The sequence below is a fragment of the Macaca nemestrina genome, chromosome 14 (genome assembly GCF_043159975.1).
Source record: "Macaca nemestrina isolate mMacNem1 chromosome 14, mMacNem.hap1, whole genome shotgun sequence".
NCBI classification, from domain to species: Eukaryota; Metazoa; Chordata; class Mammalia; order Primates; family Cercopithecidae; genus Macaca; species Macaca nemestrina.
The window spans coordinates 61,926,479-61,947,602 of record NC_092138.1 but is presented as its reverse complement, the minus strand read 5'-3'; the positions used below and the strand labels follow the sequence as shown (position 1 = coordinate 61,947,602).

Below are 21,124 nucleotides of genomic sequence, written 5' to 3'. Positions count from 1 at the left end.
TCGGAGCATGGGCTAGCAGACCGGTCCAGGGGTCCGCAATAGATCTTAGTCATGGACTGCATCTGGGGCTCCATTTGAAGAACGATTTGTAGTTTTACAGCTTTGATTCTGGAAGAGACAAACTTAACAAGGAGGTTAAAGATACAGGGATTGAAATGTATGGCCTGCAGTGCAGGGGATTATTTCTTTGGCACACTTTACAGGCCCTGACTATCTGCTTGATAGTTTTGAAAAGGCCTGGTCCAGTAAAGAACAATTTGGCCATCTGATGGGTGCTATCAATGCCTAAGTGGAAGGTTTGGTGAAGGGTTTTAAGTAATTTCTATTGGTTAGCTGCAGGCAAAAGTATTTTCCTTCTTCGGTGGCTAGCCATCCTGAGGGGAGGAAAGTATGTCCTCGTGAAGTTTCCTATTCTATTTCTCCTGCTGAGTACTGGGGCTTGGTTTCCCAGAGGGCATTACCCCATACTAGGGGTCCTTCTATAAGCATTTCTAATGGAGGGTCCTGCCTTGCAGTTCTTTTAGCTTCAATATCCACTTGGCAGTTCCCTTCTATTTCCCTTTCCTTTCCTTTTTGATGACCCCAGCAGTGTAAGACTGCCACCTCTTTAGGTTTCTGTACAGCCAATAATAATTTCCTAATGGCTTCCTGATGTTTGATAGGTGTTCCCTCAGAAGTTGGGAATTCCCTTTCTCTCCATATTGCTGCATGGACATGGAGGACTAGGGAAGCATATTTAGAGTCTGAATATATATTTGCCCTTTTTCCTTCTCCTAATTCTAGTGCCCGAGTGAGGGCTATTAGTTCTGCCAGCTGAGCTCTAGCTCCTGGAGTGAGAGGATTACCTTCAAGTATTCCATTATCACTGACCACTGCATACCCCGCTTTTCAAAGTCCTTTTTCTACAAAGGAACTTCCATTAGTATACAAGTTGAGGTCGGGATCAGTCAAGGGAACCTCTAGAAGGTCCCCTCGAGTGGCATAGATTTGAGCAATTACTTGTTGACAGTTATGTTCTATCTTTTCTTCATTGTCTGGAAGAAATGTGGCTGGGTTAAGAGTTGCACAAGTGCGCCGTCAAAGCACTGGCCCTTCAAGTAATAGAGCCTGATATTTAAGTAAATGGTTGTCTGACAGCCACAAGTCTCCTTTAGCAGTGAGCATGCCATTCACATCATGAGATGTCCACACAGTAAGATCTCTTCCCTGCATTATTTTAACTGCTTCAGATACTAAGCCTGCTACTGCTGCCACTACCTGTAAACAATAAGGCCACTTTGCCACTACATCAATTTTCTTACTCAGGTATGCCACGGGTTGCAAGCTCATCCCTTCGACCCGTGTAAGGACTCCTAGAGCTATTCCTGTTTCTTCTGTGACATATAAAGAAAAGTCTTGCCCCGTTGGCAAGCTTAAACAGGGGCTTGGGTTAGGGCCTTCTTTAAGGCCTGGAAAGCCGCTTCTGCTTCAGGTATCCATCTTACTAAATGGGTATTGGCTCTCTGAGTTTCCTTAATGAGTGTATATAATGGTCTGGCTATTTTGCCATACCTGGGAATCCATATTCGGCAGAAACCTGTTATGCCAAGGAACCCTCTTAGTTGCTTTAGGGTTTTGGGATGAGGATAAGCCAGTATAAGCTGAATACGTTCCTCACTGAGGGCCCTGGTGCCTTTGAATAATTTTAGCCCTAAGTATTTAACCTACTATGAGCAGAGCTGAGCCTTTGGTTTGGAGACCTTGTAGCCACAGGTGGAGAGGAAATTAAAGAGCGCTTGGGTGGCTTGATGGCACAAGGTTTCTGAACGGGTGGCTAAAAGTAAATCATCCATATACCGAAGGACAAGAGTGTCCAGGTATGAGAACTGGCTCAAGTCTTGGGCTAATGCCTGGCCAAATAGATGGGGGCTATCCCTGAACCCTTGGGGTAAAACAGTCCAGGTGAGTTGAGATGTTGGGTTTGAAGGCTCTTCAAAGGCAAACAAGAATTGAGAATCGGGACATACAGGGATGCAGAAAAAGGCATCCTTAAGATTCAGGACTGTAAACCACTCTGCTTTCTCTGGTATTTGGGAAAGCAGAGTGTAAGAGTTAGGTACAGCTGGGTTTAGAGGAACAATAGCCTCACTGATAATCCTGAGATCTTGCACTAACCTCCACTGTCCATTGGGTTTCGGTACTCCTAAAATTGGAGTATTGCAGGGGCTATTGCATGGTTTTACTAGGCTTTGGGCTTTTGGGTCCTTAACAATTTTTTGGAGTCCTTGTTGTGCCTCAGGTCTAACGGGGTACCTCCTTTGGTAGGGAAAGGAGGTGGAATCCTTTAGTTTAACTTGAACAGGACGGGCATTCTTTGCTCATCCATATTGTCCTTCTGTTGCCCAGACTTCAGGATTAATTCCTTCCTCAAGCCGGGGACAACAAAGGGGTGTTCCTTCTCTTATGTTCAGGTGCACAATGGCCCCTGCTTTGGCTAGAATGTCTCTCCCTAACAAGGGAGTGGCGCTTTCAGGCATAATTAGAAAAGCATGTGAAAAGAGTAAAGTTCCCCAGTCACAACTTAGTGGCTGGGAGAAGTATCTAGTGACTGGCAGTCCTAGGACCCCTTGGATAGTGACAGATATGGAGGACAGTCATCTGGGACAGGAGAGTAAGACTGAGAAGGCTGTGCCAGTGTCCAGGAGACAGTTAACCTTCTGGCGCTCAATGGTAAAGCATACCCGGGGCTCTGTGAGGGTGATGGCATGGGCTGGTGCTTGCCCGGGCACCCTCAGTCCTCCTCAGTCCTGCTGCTGGATCATCTGGTTAGTGGCTTCTGACTCAGAGGACCTTCATCCCTTGGGGCAGTGGGCCTTCCAGTGATTCCCTTGACATAAGGGGCATGGATGAGGGGGCGACTTGTTTCTACTTGGACAATCTTTTTTAAAGTGTCCTTGTAGACCGCACTGGAAGCAAGCCCTATTAGTCATTCAATTTGCCCAGCTTTTCCCTTTTCCAGAACCTCCAAAGTCTGCTTGCCTGAGGGCCATGACTAAAGCGGTGGCCTTTTAAAATCCCGTTTGTCCCGTTCTGCCTGCTCCTCCTGATCTCTGTTATAAAAAACCGAGGTTGCCAAGTTCAATAGGGTTTTTAAGTTTTGCTCTGGGCCTAAGGTGGACTTTTGAAGTTTTTTCCTAATGTCTGCAGCTGACTGAGTGATAAACTTATCCTTTAAGATTAGTCGGCCTTCAATAGAGTCAGGTGACAAGGAGGTGTGCTTCCTCAATGCCTCCCTTAATCTCTTCAGAATGGCAGTAGGATTTTCTTCCTTTCCCTGTGTTATAGTGGACATCATTGAATAATTCATAGGCTTCTTCCTAGTTTTCCTTAGTCCTTCTAGCACACAAGTTAGCAAATGTCTGCGGCACCAATCTCCATGTTCTGATTCTGTGTCCCAGTGAGGGTCTACACTGGGAACTGCCTGCTGGCCTGTGGGGAATCGTTCTCTTTCCTCTGTTGTCTTCCTATCATCGACCTGACGGAGATGCCAGAGATCGCCAAACTCTCGGGCTGCAGTTATGGCGGCGCTTCTCTCATTTGGGGTGTCTGATTTAGCCGTAACATTATATCTCTCCATGTCAGATCAAAGGATTGTCCTAACCCTTGTAAAACATCAATATAGCCATCAGGGTTATCTGAGAATTTACCTAGGTCTGTTTTAATTTAAGCCTGAGAAAGAAAAAGGTACATGCACTCTGGCTGGGCGGAATTCTCCTCCTCCCACCGCTTGGAGGGGGTATAATCGGGGAATACTGGCACTCTTTGGTTCATTGTTTACCCCTTGTCTATCTCCTTTTGGACCGTTTGGGTTGAAGGGGGGTCCTTATTAGCTGGGGAAGGAGTCGGGGGGACGCCGGGGTTGGGAGGTAGACTCTGAGGGCTTCCTGTAGGGCATAAATCACACTTTTTACATAATCACAAGTTGTCTCTTAATGAAAAGAAAGTTTGTACATATGGCACTTCACTCCATTTGCCTTCTTTTCTACAAAAGAGGTCTAGCTGTAAGATGGTGTTATAATTTATACTTCCCTCAGGAGGCCAGGTTTCTCCCCCTTGAAGAGGATGTCGTGGCCAGGCAGTACTGCAGAAGAATATAAGACGTTTCTTAGCGTCTGAGGGTCAAATTTGTTCTAATCCTCCAGAATACATCTTAGGGGTGTTTTTATCCCTGGGGGGAATGTTTCCCATCTGAAAAAAGAACATAGGGATGCCAGCACCCCTAGTCATTTTCCGATGAGCATTAGTCCTAGAGCATCCTCTATGCTTCTAATGCTTATTCCTTTCCAGGGACCTCTGCTTATCGGATTAGTTACGCTCACCGGTGTAGCAGTTCTGCACCCCTTTTCCTGCCTTTCTTGACCACAAAGAAAGGGGCCTGGGCTGCTGGATTCTAGTGGTCTTTTACCAGCGTGCTCAACATTGCCTTTGCACTCAGAGGTGAGTTCCTTTCCAGGCTGCGTAACCACCCATGGACCTCTGCTTATCGGATTAGTTACACTCACCAAATGTAGCAGCACTGCACCTGTTTTCCCGCCTTTCTTGACCACAAAGAAAGGGGTCCAGGCTGCTGAATTCTAGTGGTCCTTTACCAGCGTGCACAACATTGCTTTTGCACGCAGGGGTGAGTCCTAGAGCTGGGCTGGGTTCCTGAGTATTTAATAACAACCCAGCTGCTTCATCAACATGCATTCCCATAAACAACAGTTTTTATGCAAATTTGTTTCGGAGAGGGTGTAGGTAAACTTTTGAGTCAGGATTGAGATAGTCTTCTTGATTCTGTAAGTACTTTAAGGCTTGGCTGAGTGCAAACAGCTCGCATATTTGAGCAGACCAATTATTAGGCAATTTTTCTAACTCTGCTTCCATAAGAGTCTCCCTATCAATTACTGAATACCCATTGTGGTTTTTTCCTGAATCACCTGGGAGGAACCATCTATCCTCCTGTCCTGAAGGGAGTTCCTCCTAGGTCTGGTCGGACCTTTGTATGGTAATTAAGATTTAAATCCCCTGTTAGGAAATCTTCTGGGTTAAGGGAATTATCAATGGTTGGTGTTAAATTACCTTTTTTTCCTAACAGAATAGCCCCATACTTTACGATTTTTGAGTTAGTAAGCTATCTTTTTGCTTTTTTGACTTAGAATAATTCTGAACTGGTGAGGTGTGCTCACAGTGAGGTTTCCTCTAAAAGTTACTTTTCTACTTTCTTCTGTTAACAAAGCAGTTGCTGCTACAGATTGAATGCATCCACGGGTTACTGGGTTAAGGATTTTTGATACGAAGGCTATGGGTGTCAGTAGTCTCGGTGTTCTCTGGCTACGCCCTTGTTTACACTGACAACAGGGTAGTATTGGAGTGTTATAGGGTCACCGAGAACACCTTCAATTATCAATTACAGGTTTTATTTTTTTTTTTTTTTTTTTTTTTTTTTTTTTTTTTTTTTTTTTTTTGAGACGGAGTCTGGCTCTGTCGCCCGGGCTAGAGTGCAGTGGCCGGATCTCAGCTCACTGCAAGCTCCGCCCCCCGGGTTCACGCCATTCTCCTGCCTCAGCCTCCCGAGTAGCTGGGACTACAGGCGCCCGCTGCCTCGCCCGGCTAGTTTTTTGTATTTTTTAGTAGAGACGGGGTTTCACCGTGTTCGCCAGGATGGTCTCGATCTCCTGACCTCGTGATCCGCCCGTCTCGGCCTCCCAAAGTGCTGGGATTACAGGCTTGAGCCACCGCGCCCGGCCAATTACAGGTTTTAAACTTACCCTGGCTTTTAAATGAAAAGGGCACACTGTTTTTTCTTTACTACTTCTATCTTTTTCTTTGTCTCTTTGACTCCCTCTTTCTCCTCTTTGCCTCGCTCTCCTCTCTGCCTCTCTCTCCTCTCTCTCCCTCTATCTGTCTCTCTCTCCCTCTCTCTGCCCCTCTCTCCTCTCTCTCCCTCTGTCTGTCTCTCTCTCCCTCTCTCTGCCCCTCTCTCCTCTCTCTGCCTCTCTTAGCCATTACAAACTTGGGGCCTTGGCAAGGGTGGTGGGGAACGGGTCCCACATAACTGCCCATGTTGAGAGTTGTAAACCTAAATTGGGAGGGACACCAGGGATAAGTCTCCCTAGGTTAATAGCCTAGATGCCTAAGGACGCAGCCTAGAGCTTCCTTAGATCCCTTTGGAGATACAACTTGCTAGAGGAAAGGAAAGTCTGAACCATTAGTACCTAGGAGGCAGGGATCAGAGGAAGTAGATTTAGAGATAAGGAGAATTTTGGGGCTATGCCTTCAAGAAAGTCGTGGTCGGGACCCAGGAGGAAAGGGTCAGAAGGAAAGGCAGGGCGCACGCATGGACGACTGTTGAGTAGAGACTCTGGCTGCGCCATGATCTCAACCGGCTACTGTTGGGAGTTCGGGACGACAGCTTTCTGCCTCTAGTAGGCCCTCGGCTTCCCCAAGAAAATTGAAAGTGGAAGCTGGCTCCGGGCAGACCAATGTCCCCAACCTGGGTTGTTAGAAAGCCCTTCCCCGGATAGCCTCACACCTGAGTCTTAAGTCCGGTGGCCACAATAATCGTTTTTAACCGGCCGACAGGTGCCTGGTATTTTCCTCCAATACTAAGGAAGGATAGTACAGAATAGCAAGCGAAAGTGGTCCAATATTACTTACCGCTTTGAAGGTCCCTTCGTGGTCGCCAAAATGTTACTGAGGGGTCCTTGCTTCCAGAGCTGGGGTTCTCTGACCTGGGGTTCTTGGCCTCACGGATTCCAAGGAATGGAATCTCGGGCCATGCGGTGAGTGTTATAGCTCTATTAGAAGCCATGGGTCATGGAAGAGAACTGTGGAACCCAGTGGCTAGTGTTCAGCTCGATTAGGATGAACCCAGGCACTTAGCCATGCAGGAACAATGGCAAGCCTTTGGCCCGATGGGGAGTGGCAATGGGCGCCTCACTGGATCAGGAGCATGGTGGACATCCTGCTGGATCTGGAGGGAAGGAAGTCAGCGGCGGGTCTGCGATGGCAGCAAGCAGCAGTGGTGGACGGCGAGTGAAAGCTCAGCTCGAGCTGTAACAAACATGGAACAGAAGACTGCAGTTCCAAGATTTAATAGAGTGAAATAGAGTGAAAACAAAGCTCCCATACAAAGGGAGGGGACCCAAAGAGGGTAGCCCTGTACATAATTATTTATATTATTCTAATACAAATAAAACATTAGCTAGGCATCACAGTATTTAAAATATATTGAATATCAAAATATGCTCCCTGCTGGGGAACACCACTCACAGACACATCTCTTTACATTCTAGACACATTCTCTATTGAGTTTAGAAATGTTTGATTGAAATATGTAAAGGTTAAGTCATCGTATTAATAGCAGTGCTATTAACAATCACAAAATTAATGAGAATAATAATGAGCCCTAGTGTGTAAAATGCCATAGTTAGCATAAACACCATAATGCCTCTGCATATGACATTTTTGTATTGCCACAGGGAAAAGTTCTGTGAGCTAGTTCCCTAAGTAGGGCCAATACATTATTACTGCAAATAAACTGCTCATTGTCTAAGATGTTTTGCAACTTTTGGAGAAAGCAAAATGAGGTATTCTTGAAGGAAATATTTGTTGTTGTGTTGTAAAACATAAAAGTGATTTTTAAAGAGGTGAAATTAAGAACAGTTCTATACATCACATTCATTATCATTTTAAAGTAAAAGATATTCACTGCAAAAATTTTGAAAATACACATGTGCACACATACACATCCACCAATGAAAACTACCCATAGTCCTACCACCCATGGATGATCTATCACTGTATAAATTTAGTTCTATCAGTCTCTGTCCTATCTCAATAAGTGGGGAACACACAGTCGGTAGTTTTATATATTGCATTTTCAAAATACAACATCAAAAACTTTTCTTAGGTCACCGAAAGTTAATTGAAAACATGATTTCAGTATTATTGCATTGTCTTTATTTAACCACTGATAGCCCCTGATTTTTAGCTATTCAAATTGCCCTCCAGAAAACTTTTATCAGTTTAAATTTTCACCAGCTGGGACAGAGTAGCTGTCTTTCAGAATCCTTCACAACTCTGGATATTATCATTTTTTTGTTAACTTGATGGGATAAATTGATAATTGATACTCATTAAATACTGATCTTTTTGAAAACTAATTTGTAAATAAAATTATAAGACCCAAATATGCTTGATGTAGCCATAATTGAAATTATAGTTGGAACCAGACAAATGCAAACGTATGCCCATACAAACATTTGGACATGAATGTTAATACCACCATTATTTATAATGGCCAAAAAGTAGAAACAACTCAAATTCCCATCAACTGATGAATGGATAAATGTGGCATATCCATATAATGAATATTTTTTGGCAATAAAAAGGAATAAAGTACTGATACATGCCATACCACGAATGCACCTTGAAAACATCATGTTAAGTGAAACAAGCCAGTGACAAAGGACTATATATTTTATGATTCCATTTATGAAATATCCAGAACAGTTAAGTACTGTACAAAATATTAGCCAATTTAATTTATCAATATAGGACAATATATAAAGAACAAAGAGGTTTATCTCAGGAAAGCAAGGCCACCTCAACATTTGAAAAATCAACCAGCATTTCACTATATCAATAGACTAACAAAGACCAACTATAGGCTGGGCACGGTGGCTCATGCCTGTAATTCCAACACTTTGGGAGGCTGAGGAGGACAGATTGCTTGAGCCCAAGAGTTTGAGACCAGCCTGGGCAACATTTGCCTCTACAACAAACCACAAATTAGTTAGGTGTGGTGGTGTGTGCCTGTAGCCCCAACTACTTGGGAGGCTGAGGTGGGAGGGTCACTTGAGCCCCAGAGGTCAAGACTGCAGTGAGCCCTGATTGTACCACCACACTCCACCTGGGCAACAGAGTGAGACTATGTCTCAAAAAAAAAAAAAAAAAAAAAAGAAAAAAGAAAAAAGTAAGAAAAACTTATTACTTCAATAAATGCAGAAAAAGAATCTGACTAAACTCACCTTCCATTCTAATAAAAACTTCAGCAAACTAGGAACAACAGAAAACATCCTCAATCTGAAAAAGGGCTTCTACAATAAACTTAGAGCTAATAACATACTTAATGATGAAAGACTGAAACTAGGCAAGGATGTCCACTGTCATCACTCCTATTCAACTTTCTTCTAGGTCCAACACAGTAAAATAAGCCAAGAAAAAGGATAAAAATTGGAAAGAAAGAAATAAAACTGTATTCTTTTTGCACATGACATAAACAATAATGTAAAAAATCTCTAATAATTTACAAAAAGATTAGTGGAACTAACAACTAAACTAAGCAGGGTTGCAGGATGCAAAGTTCACGTATAAAATTAAATTGGGCTGGGTGCAGTGACTCATGCCTGTAATCCTAGCACTTTTAGAGGCCGAGGCTGGCAGATCACTTGAGGCCAGGAGTTCGAGACCAGCCTGATCCAACATGGCGAAACCCTGTCTCAACTAAAAATACAAAAATTAGCTGGGCATGGTGGCACACACCTGTAATCCCAGCTACTAAGGAGGCTGAGGCAGGAATATTACTTGAACTCAGGAGGAAGAGGTTGCAGTGATCCAAGATCGCACCACTGCACTCCAGCCTAGGCAACAGAGCAAGACTCCATCTCAATATATAAAATTGCATTCTTATATATTGAATGAACAATTGGAAACTGAAATTAAAGACCAGTATGATTTACAAAAATTACATAATACTTAAGGTAAATCTCAAAAAAGTGTAGTATTTATATACTGGAAACTGTAAAACAGTAATGAAAGAAATCAAAAAGAGCTAAATAATGGAGATGTTTATTTATTTATTGAGGGAGAGTGTTAGGAATTTGAAGTCTCAACATTGTCAATTCTTTCCAATTTGAACTATAGAATCAATACAATTTCAATCAAAATCCTAGGAAAATTTTTGTAGAAACTGACAACTCATTCTAAATTTATATGGAAAGGCAAATGAAATAGAATAGCTATAACATTTTTGAAAAAGAACCAAGCTGAAGCATTCATTCTGCCTAATATCAAAACTTACTGATACGATTTGGTTCTGTTCCCACCCAAGTCTCATCTTGAATTGTAGCTCGCAAAATTCCCATATGTTGTGGGAGGGACCCAGTGGGAGATAACTGAGTCATAGGGTGGGTTTTTCCCATGCTGTTCTCCTGGTGGTAAGTCTCACAAGATCTGATGGTTTTATAAAGGGGAATTTCCTCCACACGCTTTCTTGCTTGCCACCATGTGAGATGTGCCTTTGCTCCTCCTTCACCTTACACCATTGTGAGGCCTCCCCAGCCATGTGGAACTGTGAGTGAATTAAACATTTTTCCTTTATAAATTACCCAGTCTCAGGTATTTCTTTATTAGCAGTGTTAGAACAGACTAATACACTTACTGTAAAACTATATTAAGACAGTGTGGTATTGGCAAATGAAAAGACACATAAATCAATACAGGAGAATATACAGTGTGGAAATAGATGTGTGTGTGTGTGTGTGTGTGTGTGTGTATATATATATATATATATCTCAATTGATTTTCATCAAAGGTACAATTGGAATTCAGTGGAAAAAAGGGAAAAACTAGATATCCATATATAAGAAAATCAACTTTGACCCATACCTTGCAACATAGTAAAATATTAACTCAAAATAGATCATATCCCTAAATCTAAAATAAAAAACTACAAGACATCTAGAAGAAGACAGGGGAGAAAATATGTTGAGTATATAATTCTTAGATTCAACTAAAAGCATAAATCATAAAAGAAAAAAATTGATAAATTGAATTTCATCAAAAGTAAAACTTTTACTCAGTTATAAAAATAAAATGGCAAGCCACAGATTATGAGAAAATATTTGCAAAACTTATATCTGACAAGGGACTTGTATCTAGAATACATTAACAACTCTTTCAACTCAATAATGAGACAAACAACTCAATTAAAAAATGGGCAGATTTGAATACACTTTTCACTGAAAAAGATAGATAGATGACAAATAATTACATAAGAAAATATATGAGACAAATAATAACATGACAACATTATTAATCATTGGGAAAGTGCAAATTAAAACTATGAGTGTCACAACACAGTCACTAGAATGACTGATATTTAACAAATGAACCATACCATGTTTTGGTGAGCATGAGGTGGAAGTGGTTTGTGATACACTCCTGGGGGGAATGTATAAAGGTACAGCACTTTGGAAAATTGGCACCTCTTAAATATACAGCCATACAACCCAGCCATTCCACTTCTAGGTATTTACCTAACATAAATGAAAGCATAAAAAGCTTGTGCATAAAAAGCTTGTACATGAATGTTCATAGCAGCTTTAGTTGTAATATCCAAAAACTGTAAAAAATCCAAGTGCCCATTAATAGATGAATGGATTGAGAATTGTGATATGACCATGCAATGGAATAGTACTCAGCAATGAAAAGGAATGAACTATTGATACATGCAACAACGTGGATGGATTTCAAAATAATTATGCAGAGTGAAAAAAGCTAGACTAAAAGTGAATACCTACTATATGATATCATTTATCTAGAATTCTGGGAAACACAAACAAAGCTGTAGTTAACAGATCAGTGGCTGTCTTGGTAATTGAGGGACAAGAGTGTGACAGAAGGATAAATTACAAGGGGACATGAGGAAACTTTTAGGGTGATGGATACTCCCATTACCTCATTACCTTTGTTGTGATGATGCTTTCATGGGTATATGCACTTTTTTTTTTTTTTTTTTTTGGAGACAGAGTCTCACTCTGCCACCCAGCCTAGAGTGCAGTGGTGCAATCTTGGCTACTTCAACCTTCGCCTCCTGGGTTCAAGCAATTCTCCTGTCTCAGCCTCCTAAGTAACTGGAATTACAAGTGCCCACTATCCAACCTGTTTAATTTTTGTATTTTTAGTAGAGGCGGGATTCAACATGTTGCCCAGCCTGGTCTCAAACTCTTCACCTCAAGTGATACACCTGACTCGGCCTCCCAAACTGTTAGGATTACAGGTGTGAGCAATTACGCCTGGCCACATGCTGAAACTCATACAATTATAGTTATTATATTTTCAATGTATATAGCATATTGTGCATTAATTATCACCTAATACAACTGTTAAAAACAGAATCCCAAAATATTTTTTAGTATCTATGAAGCAAAAACTTCTTTTACATGCTTATTAGTCATTGAGATTTCTTCTTATGTAAAATTTCTGATGACTTTTTAAGTGGACAGCTGCAGCACTACAGCCCCTCTCTAAGATATCCCTGAAGGACAGCAGTAAAGGGAAATCTTTCCAGTGGGTGGATCTTGAGCAGTGCACTTGGTTGTGCACTGCATGGAAAGAGAAATGGCCAGATGTGTGATTATATACTGATTAATGGGCTGTAGCCAATGGTTTGGCTGGATGGTCAGGGACTTGGAAGAAGAAGGATTGGAAAATTGGTGACAAAGAAATTTGGGGAAGAGGTATATGGATGGACCTCTCTGAGTGGTCAGAAACCGTGAAGATATTTGTATCCCATGTGAATACTCACTAATGGGTGACCTCAGCAGAGGAGGAGTTTAATAATCAAGTGGATAGGATGACCCATTCTGTGGACACCACTCAGCCTCTTTCCCCAGTCACCTCTGTCATTGCTTAATGGGCCCATGAACAAAGTGGCCGTGGTGGTAGGGATGGAGGTTACACATGAGCGCAGCAACATGGACTTCCACTCACTAAGGCTGACCTGGCTACAGCCACTGCTGAGTGACCAATTTGCCAGCTGTGGAGATCAACACTGAGCCCTCGATATGACACAGTTCCTCAGGGTGATCAGCCAGCTACCTGGTGGCAGGTTATGTTGGACCTCTTCCATCATGGAAAGGGTAGAGATTTGTCCTCAGTGGAATAGACACTTACTTCATATATGTGTTTGCCTACCCTGCATGCAATGCTTCTGCCAAGACTACCATCCATGGACTCATGGAATGCCTTACCCACCATCATGGTATTTCACACAGCATTGTTTCTCATCAAGGCACTCACTTTAAGGCTAAAGAAGTGTGGCAGTGGGCTCATGCTTGTGGAATTCACTGGTCTTACCATGTTTTCCATCATCTTGAAGCAGCTGGATTGATAGAATGGTGGAAAGGCCTTTTGAAGTCACAATTACAATGCTAACTAGGTGACAATACTTTGCAGGGTGGGGACAAAGTTCTCCAGAAGGCCATGTATACTCTGAATCGGCATCCAATATATGGTATTGTTTCTCCCGTAGCCAGGATTCATGGGTGCAGGAATCAAGGGGTGGAAGTGGAAGTGGAATTGGCACCACTCACTGTCACCCCTAGTGATCCACTAGCAAAAATTTTGCTTCCTGTTCCTGTGGCATTATGTTCTTCAGGCCTAGAGGTCTTAGTTCCAGAGGGAGGAACACTGCCACCAGGAGACACAACAATGATTCAATTAAATTGGAAGTTAAGATTGCCACCTGGACACTTTGGGCTCCTCCTAAGTCAACAGGCTAAGAAGGGAGTTACAGTGTTGGCTGGGGTGATTGACCTGGACTATCAAGATGAAATCAGTCTACTACTCCACAACGGAGGTAAAAGAAAAAGAGTATGCATGGAATACAGGAGATCCATTAGGACATCTCTTAGTATTACTATGCCCTGTGATTAAGGTCAATGGGAAACTACATCAGCCCAATCCAGCCAGGACTACAAATGGCTCAGACACTTCAGGAATGAAGGTTTGGGTCACTCCATCAGGAAAAAAAGCACAACCAGCTAAGGTAGTTGCTGAAGGCAAAGGGAATACAGAATGAGTAGTAGAAGAAGGTGGTCATCACTACCCGTTACGGCCACATGACCAGCTGCAGAAATGGAGACTGTAATTGTCATGAGTATTTCCTCCTTCTTTTGCTAAAAACATGTTTGTGCATGTATACTCCTGTACTAAGAAAATATCTTTATTTTATTTCCTTTTCCTTTATATGTGACATAAGATTTATTGACCTCATATCAGCATTTAAGTATTGTTAACTTTACGTAATAGTATTCGGTTTGGGGATTGGTGCATTTCTGGTTGTATGAAGGATAGTTGTATTACGTTAGGCATAATTATGACCTTAGTATTATCTTTATTTGAAGATTATGTATGATCTCAGGAGATGTGTATGGGTTCAAGCTGACAAGGGGCAGACTTGTGATGGTTAATACTGAGTGTCAACTTGATTGGATTGAAGGATACAAAGTATTGAATCTGCATATGTTTGTGAGGGTGTTGCCAAAGGAGATTAACATTTGAGTCAGTGCTCTGGGGAAGGTAGATCCACCTTTAATCTGGTGGGCACAATCTAATCAGCTGCCAGTGAATATAAAGCAGGCAGGAAAACATGAAAACGTGAGACTGGCCTAATCTCCTGGTCTACATCTTTCTCCTGTGCTGAATGTTTCCTGCCCTCAATTATCAGACTCCAAGTTCTTCAGTTTTGAGACTCGGACTGGCTCGCCTTGCTCCTCAAGCTTGCAGACAGACTATTGTGTGTCCTGTGATAATGTTAGTTAATATTTAATAAACACACACACACACACACACACACACACACACATATATATATATGTGTATATATATGACTAGAGAGGGCTGGAGTTTTGGCATTTCCTTTCCCCAAGTAGATTAGGTGTTGATAGACCCACAGCAGGTCAGGCTGTGGTAAAATAGTTTCTTCTGAAGGCAGGTTTGCTAAGAACAGATGCTCTGGTATATTTCAAGTGTTGACTTTCCCCCTCCTCCTGCAGGAAGCAAGAGGAGATTTTTCTCCCATATTTACTGTGAGGATCTGCCAAGGCTCTTGGAGGTAAAACCCATAAAAGTATGAGACCCCTCTTGACTGGTTTCCACTGAAGTCTTTAATTCTCGGACTTGCCCAAACTGAGTCTCCAGCAATTTATCAATTCCAGTTCAGTTTCTCTGCCCTGGCACTGCTTCCCATGGAGGTTGCAGCTGGCAGGTTTCTGCTCTAGCGACATGTGATTCTCTGTATCTGCCTGCCTGTCCCTCCAATTTTTGGGGCAATGGTCGGCCCTGTGACTTAATTCCTCTGACAGATCTAAGAAGAGTTGTTAACTTTTTTACTCTTTAGGAGACAGTGGTGACTTGTAAGACTTGTGAGACCCAAAACCAGACTCCAGGAACTTTTTACTGGTCCTTCCATTCAGTAAAAAGCTGTTATTGCTCAGCTCGAAGGCAGTCCTTCTACCCTCCGCCTTGTGTTGCAGTGGCTGGCACTCAGCCCTCTTCATTTCTGCTTCGCTGACTGCTCCTTGCAAGGCTTCCCCAGTTGGGGGCACTAGAGGGAGACTGGGAGACTGGAGGAGGAAGAGAGGATCTGCTCCTTACATTTGCTTCCTCTTCCTGTCAGAAGCTTCATAGTCTTCGTCAAGATCCTTATTGTTTCTTGCTGTTTGTGAACCTCCCTGCTTTCAGGTCCTCTTCAATTGTTTCTTAAGGCCAGACATTCCACATGAGAAGGACTGAGGGTTCAAGGTACTTATGGGGAAGTATGACAAAGCCTTTTCTTCGTTTTACAACTACAATTACTATTAAAATCTGCCATTTATTGTCTACAAAGTGCTAAGTACTTCAAAAAATATTACCTTATTTAATCCTCACCACAATCTTACAAAAGAATTACTGTTATTTTCATTTACACATGAAGTCATGAAGGTAAAGGTAACTTGAGTTGGGTTTTAAGTGTAGGTTAGGGTAATAACACAAGAGGTGCACATATTAGTGAATTTACTATGGATGTGTAAAGTCCTATAGAAGTTGGAACATCATGGGGATTTTGAGAACATTTTATGGTTTTCAAGGATTTTAAAGATTTCAAGGATGATGTGTTTTGTTTAAGAGAAGGTAGGACGACCTTGTCAGATGAAGAGAATTAGTTCCTCTAAGGTAGAGATTTGTTGTTGGGTGAGGAATGGCAAGACTGGTTCATTCCCAATTTTCAGTATTAGTCAAATAGATACTTATAAAATTGAATGGCCCTTTTGTGTACTCATATGTTTTGTTACTTGTAAGCTATTCCAAAATAAGGATTGAAATGTTGGTGTTTCTAATATTTCACTCAACCCTTAATCATGATTTAAAATGATTATCATATTCTAAGCTGTTTTAGATTAAGTCTTTGCACAATATTGCTTCATATCTTTATATCTTATTTTGGAAAATTTGGCCTGGCTTCCCTTGGGAGGTGGAGATGGTGATCCAGGAAGCTTCTGGAAAGGGTGATGTGCATGAATTTAGTATCTATAAGTTTATTAAATCCCAAAGGCAAAGGGATTAAGGCAAGGGAGATGTATTTAATTATTACAGTGGAAACTTTTTGAGAGGCTTAAAACATCTCCATAGAGTAACAAGAAAACATTTGATTTCAAAATATTTATTATTTGCAATATTAAATCGTGCCAATAGATGGAGAAGTTGTTCCACGTAAATCAGAATTGCCTCCTCTTATGAGGAATAAAGAAATTCAGGTTTCTGGCAAGTTGAAAATGAATTTCCTTAATAAAAATGTGAAGCAGGAAAACTGGGTTACTTATAAATTTTAACAAGACATAATGTTAACAAGGGACAAGAATTTCACTAATTTCAATTAAGTGTACATGAAACTCTTACTGCCTGTACTGTTTTTGAAATTTGGCCATAGCACTTTTAGATAATGTACATTTGTATTTATCTCTGTATTTATACATGGCCTGTACAAAAAGTGTTTTAAATAATGTACAGAACTTTATAAGATAAAAGAGATAAAACATGACTAAATTTAAAACAGTAGAGAAAAAAAGAATGGGATGAAGTTGGGCTACAAATCTGGCCTGGAGCTTCCCAGCAGTCAATGCAAGTAGAGAAACAGGACCAATTGCATAACCCAATGTCCATAACAGAAAAACAAGCCAGGTGTTAGGAAAGGTACCATAAAATATGAAGACTAGGAATTATATCCTTTAGGAAATTATGAAGGAGATATTGTGTAAGGTGATAAGTAATTTCCTTACATTACACACAATGATACTTTTCACATGACTGCTTCCTACAGCTTCAGCTGATAGGTAACACTGCAATGCTATTCTGTCAAATGAGTTTAAGGTGGAGGGGGCAGAGTGAGCACTATGCATCCCAAAACACTTTCTTGGAGTGTAGCTTTCTGACTGTCTAGTTTAATTGAAGGATACAATTTAGAATCCATCAACTCTCCATAAATACTATTTTTCTAACTGAGGGTTTGATAAAGATGGAAGGTTGCTGTGAAGATTAAGTAACATGTTGCATGCAGAACACTTGGCCTGAGCTTAGCAGGTTGTGAAGCCTCTTATGAAAGCCGTCCACGACCAACCTGAACTATCTACTACCCTTGGATGAAGGACACATGATACCTCCTCTGGCTACTCTTGGATATCTGCGTGGCCTCTTACATACGTGGTGTATTTTTCGAGTCATTTCAACTGGGCTCACCTTGCCATCCCCCTCTAGTAGGATTCCCTTCAGCCTCATGTTCACTCCTTCTTCCTGTTCCAGACCTCCAACGCTCCTTTGTCCTGTTGGTGAATTTGGGCTCTCTCTTGTCATCTTTTCTTGCTTAGTCCTTTGCCTGCTTTGTTGGGATCCTCACTGTCTCTGATGTTCCAGAGAATATGGCTGCTCTAGACCCTGAAACCCAAACCAGGCTCCCACTGTCTCAACCTTTCTAGAATACTGCTGCCCAGATTGAGTTTCCCTCTCTTTGCAAGAAGGAAGATCTGACCACAGCCATCACATTTTATGGCTTCATTCTTGATCAATTTTCTCTAATTCTAGTGAGTCAGTGACACACGTGTGAATTTCTCATAGCCGCTTCTGGGGCTGGAGGTTTATCTGAGAACATTTCTCTGGCCCTATCTAGCCACCACTTGGTTTACTCACATCCATATTCTTTGCCTTCCAACATGGAATCATTGCACATTCAGGCTGGAAGTGGCAGAGGTCATTGAGTCCATCTGCCCAACCACACAGACAAACGTGCACCTTCCCCACACCCACACCATCTAACCTCCCTTTGTTCTCCATCGTATTGATTGCAAACTCTATCAAAAAGAATGTTGCAGTAATTTTGCATTCTATAGCCTGAGGATATGCTAAGGGTGTATTTTTGCCTACATTTCTGCACACTGGTTGAGAAAATGTGCCCTGAATTCTGTTTTGTTTCCATTAACCTTTTTCTGAGAAATTACTGACCCTGAATATTGGAGCCGCAAATGGATTCTCTTAACAAGTATCCTGTCAGGATGCAACCTCTGTGTATTATGTGGCTTTTAGTCAGCAAATGCTTCCTTTCAATGCATCGACTCCCTTAAGAAGTATTTGTTTGAGTTACTTTCTCTGTATGAGGATTTTAGGAATATTTTTATCTCTGCTGTTTTAGGAAACCTACATTCAGAAGAATTTATAGTTCACCTATTTTCATAGCTGGCCATAGCTATTTAAAAACCTTGCTTGAGATTTTTACTCCTACCTGCTTGAGATTTTCCCAAATCAATGATTTTTCTGATTTCTCCATAGACTCTGTCTTAACCCTGTGCACCCATTCTTAAGTGAGATATTTGTATCCTGACATATTTTGCACATTTCTATCATCCTTGAGAAAATCATGCAAAATTCTTTCCTAGCTCAGTGCAAAGCAGAGTTGTGCCACTATCATTCAGCCTCAACTTAGAGACTGTATGTTGAGACAAAGCAACACAATTTTGATCTTATATTATTCAAATGGGACCTGCATGGTCCATTGCAACACTGTCCTGCCCAAAGTTACCATCAGAAAACAGGCCAGGATTGGATATACTTCTAGAGAGCAAACTCCATGGGTAGCCACAACACGTAGTCTTGGATCATTCATCATTTTCAGGCGATGCTGCTAACAACTCAGAACCCTAAAGCAGCAAGCATGTCAAGACTGGTCTCATGCGGGCTGTCCAGTCCTCCCTTCTCTTCTCTTTTTTTTTTTTTTTGAGACGGAGTCTTGCTCTGTAGCCCGGGCTGGAGTGCAGTGGCCAGATCTCAGCTCACTGCAAGCTCCGCCTCCCGGGTTTACGCCATTCTCCTGCCTCAGCCTCCGGAGTAGCTGGGACTACAGGCGCCCGCCACCTCGCCCGGCTAGTTTTTTCTATTTTTTAGTAGAGACGGGGTTTCACCGTGTTAGCCAGGATGGTCTCGATCTCCTGACCTCGTGATCCGCCCGTCTCGGCCTCCCAAAGTGCTGGGATTACAGGCTTGAGCCACCGCGCCCGGCCTCTTCTCTTCTTTATTTTCTATTGTAGCAATTTTTTTTTTTTAGAAGACCCATTATAAACAATGCTTTGTTTATGTCAGTGAATACATTTGGAAAATCTTCGGAATCCTGGGCCTACATTTTTTATGTGTGTGCATATGCATGAATGTGTGTGTGTGTGTGTGTGTGTGAGCGTTTGTGTGTGAAACTGGGGGTCAGGGGAGAGACAGTTGAAGTTGGAGACCCTGGCAATATAATCAAACTGAAAAGCAAGTTCTCCCTAAAGCCTTGCTGGAGAGTCAGCCCAGAAAGCAAAAGGAATTGCATTTCAGACCACCCCATCTCACTCTCTAAAATGCTGGCAATGCCCTGAGTTCTAAACCTCAGTTATTTATTTATTTATTTATTTTGAGATGGAGTTTTGCTGTTTTTGCCCAGGCTGGAGTGCAATGGCGCTATCTAGGCTCACTGCAACCTCTGCCTCTCGGCAAAACCTCAGTTATTGGTGACAAGTGAATTAAGGCAGCCTGGTTTCTAGGCCTAGCAGATTGGCCTGCAGTGAAATGTCTTAGGAGTACCTTGACCTTTGTCAGAAAGCTAAGCAGAGCTGACTACAGATGGTACCTGTAGAATAATTGTGATGTTTTCGCACACATCACTCGTATTTGCATTTGTGGGGTATAATCCAAGTTGTGAAGCAACAAGCTAACAGAGGGGCTGTAGGAAAGACGTTTTAGCACAACAATATCATATTGGTTTTGGCAGCACTGGGAACAGATGAGAGCTGGAAGTCACCGAGGAAGGACATAGATTGAAAGTCATGTGATGACTTTTACATGGCCAAGGGAATGCAGACTGGGTATGGCAATAGCTGGCAGTTTCTTCCAGATGGGATAGTTTTCTACCATCTTTCATTACATGGAGTAGAGATTTGTCAGTTAATGGTGTCATTGGCTCCTCCATATACCAGGAGCGACTTTAAATGAGCACGTTAGACAGAGGGAAAAAGCAGAGGACCTATTATATCAGGGTGATGTCTACAGAAAATGAAGCTGAGAAAGCATTCATTGGTTTGTGGGAGGAAGGAGGAACAGGGTGAGATGGGAAAGAGGTGCAGTGAACAAAGAGAACCAAAGAAGAAGGGAGAACAAACAGTGTCTCACAAAGACAAGCAGAAATGAAGATAGAATGAGAGAGATGAGAGATGGGAGAAAAATAATTTCAGACAAGAGACAGAGGGCAGGAAAGAACAAAATTAAATACCTCCAAATAAAGAGATGATATGGTGAATGTGATTTTTTTGTCTTAGCAAGACTGAGATAGTAGCCATGCACCATTACTTAAAAATGATGCGTAGTAAGCACTGCATAGAAAACGGACTAGTTAATACAAAACTAGTCCAGGCCCAGTACTAGGTGTAGCAGGGTAGCAAAGTGTCTGGAGTTGTTGCTGGGAACCCGAAGGCTGCAGTATGGGCACATTGCTCTGCCCTGTAGAGCTGGTCCCGAGAGCTGCCTGGGGACTGTTTTCACGGGGCCATAGTTAGCCTGGTTTGTGGAGATCTGAGAAGGTAACTAGGGCCGTGTTCTATCTGCTTGGTAGGGGGATGGTGTAGGGGAGAAGGAAAAGAAAAGAAGCAGAAGAGAGGCATCATTTAGCTGATCTTATGTCTTTGTATCCTCACTTATAATACGGTAAAATCTAATAGTATCTAACCCAGAGAGTTATTGTGAAGAGTAAGAGAGATAATAC

The 21,124-nt window shown here is 42.0% G+C and overlaps 1 pseudogene; it reads right to left on the bottom strand.

The window, feature by feature from the left end:
- Positions 1–3,031: 3,031 nt before the first annotated feature.
- LOC139358049 (uncharacterized) lies at positions 3,032–6,800 on the bottom strand (annotated as a pseudogene).
- Between the last annotated feature and the right edge of the window lie 14,324 nt (positions 6,801–21,124).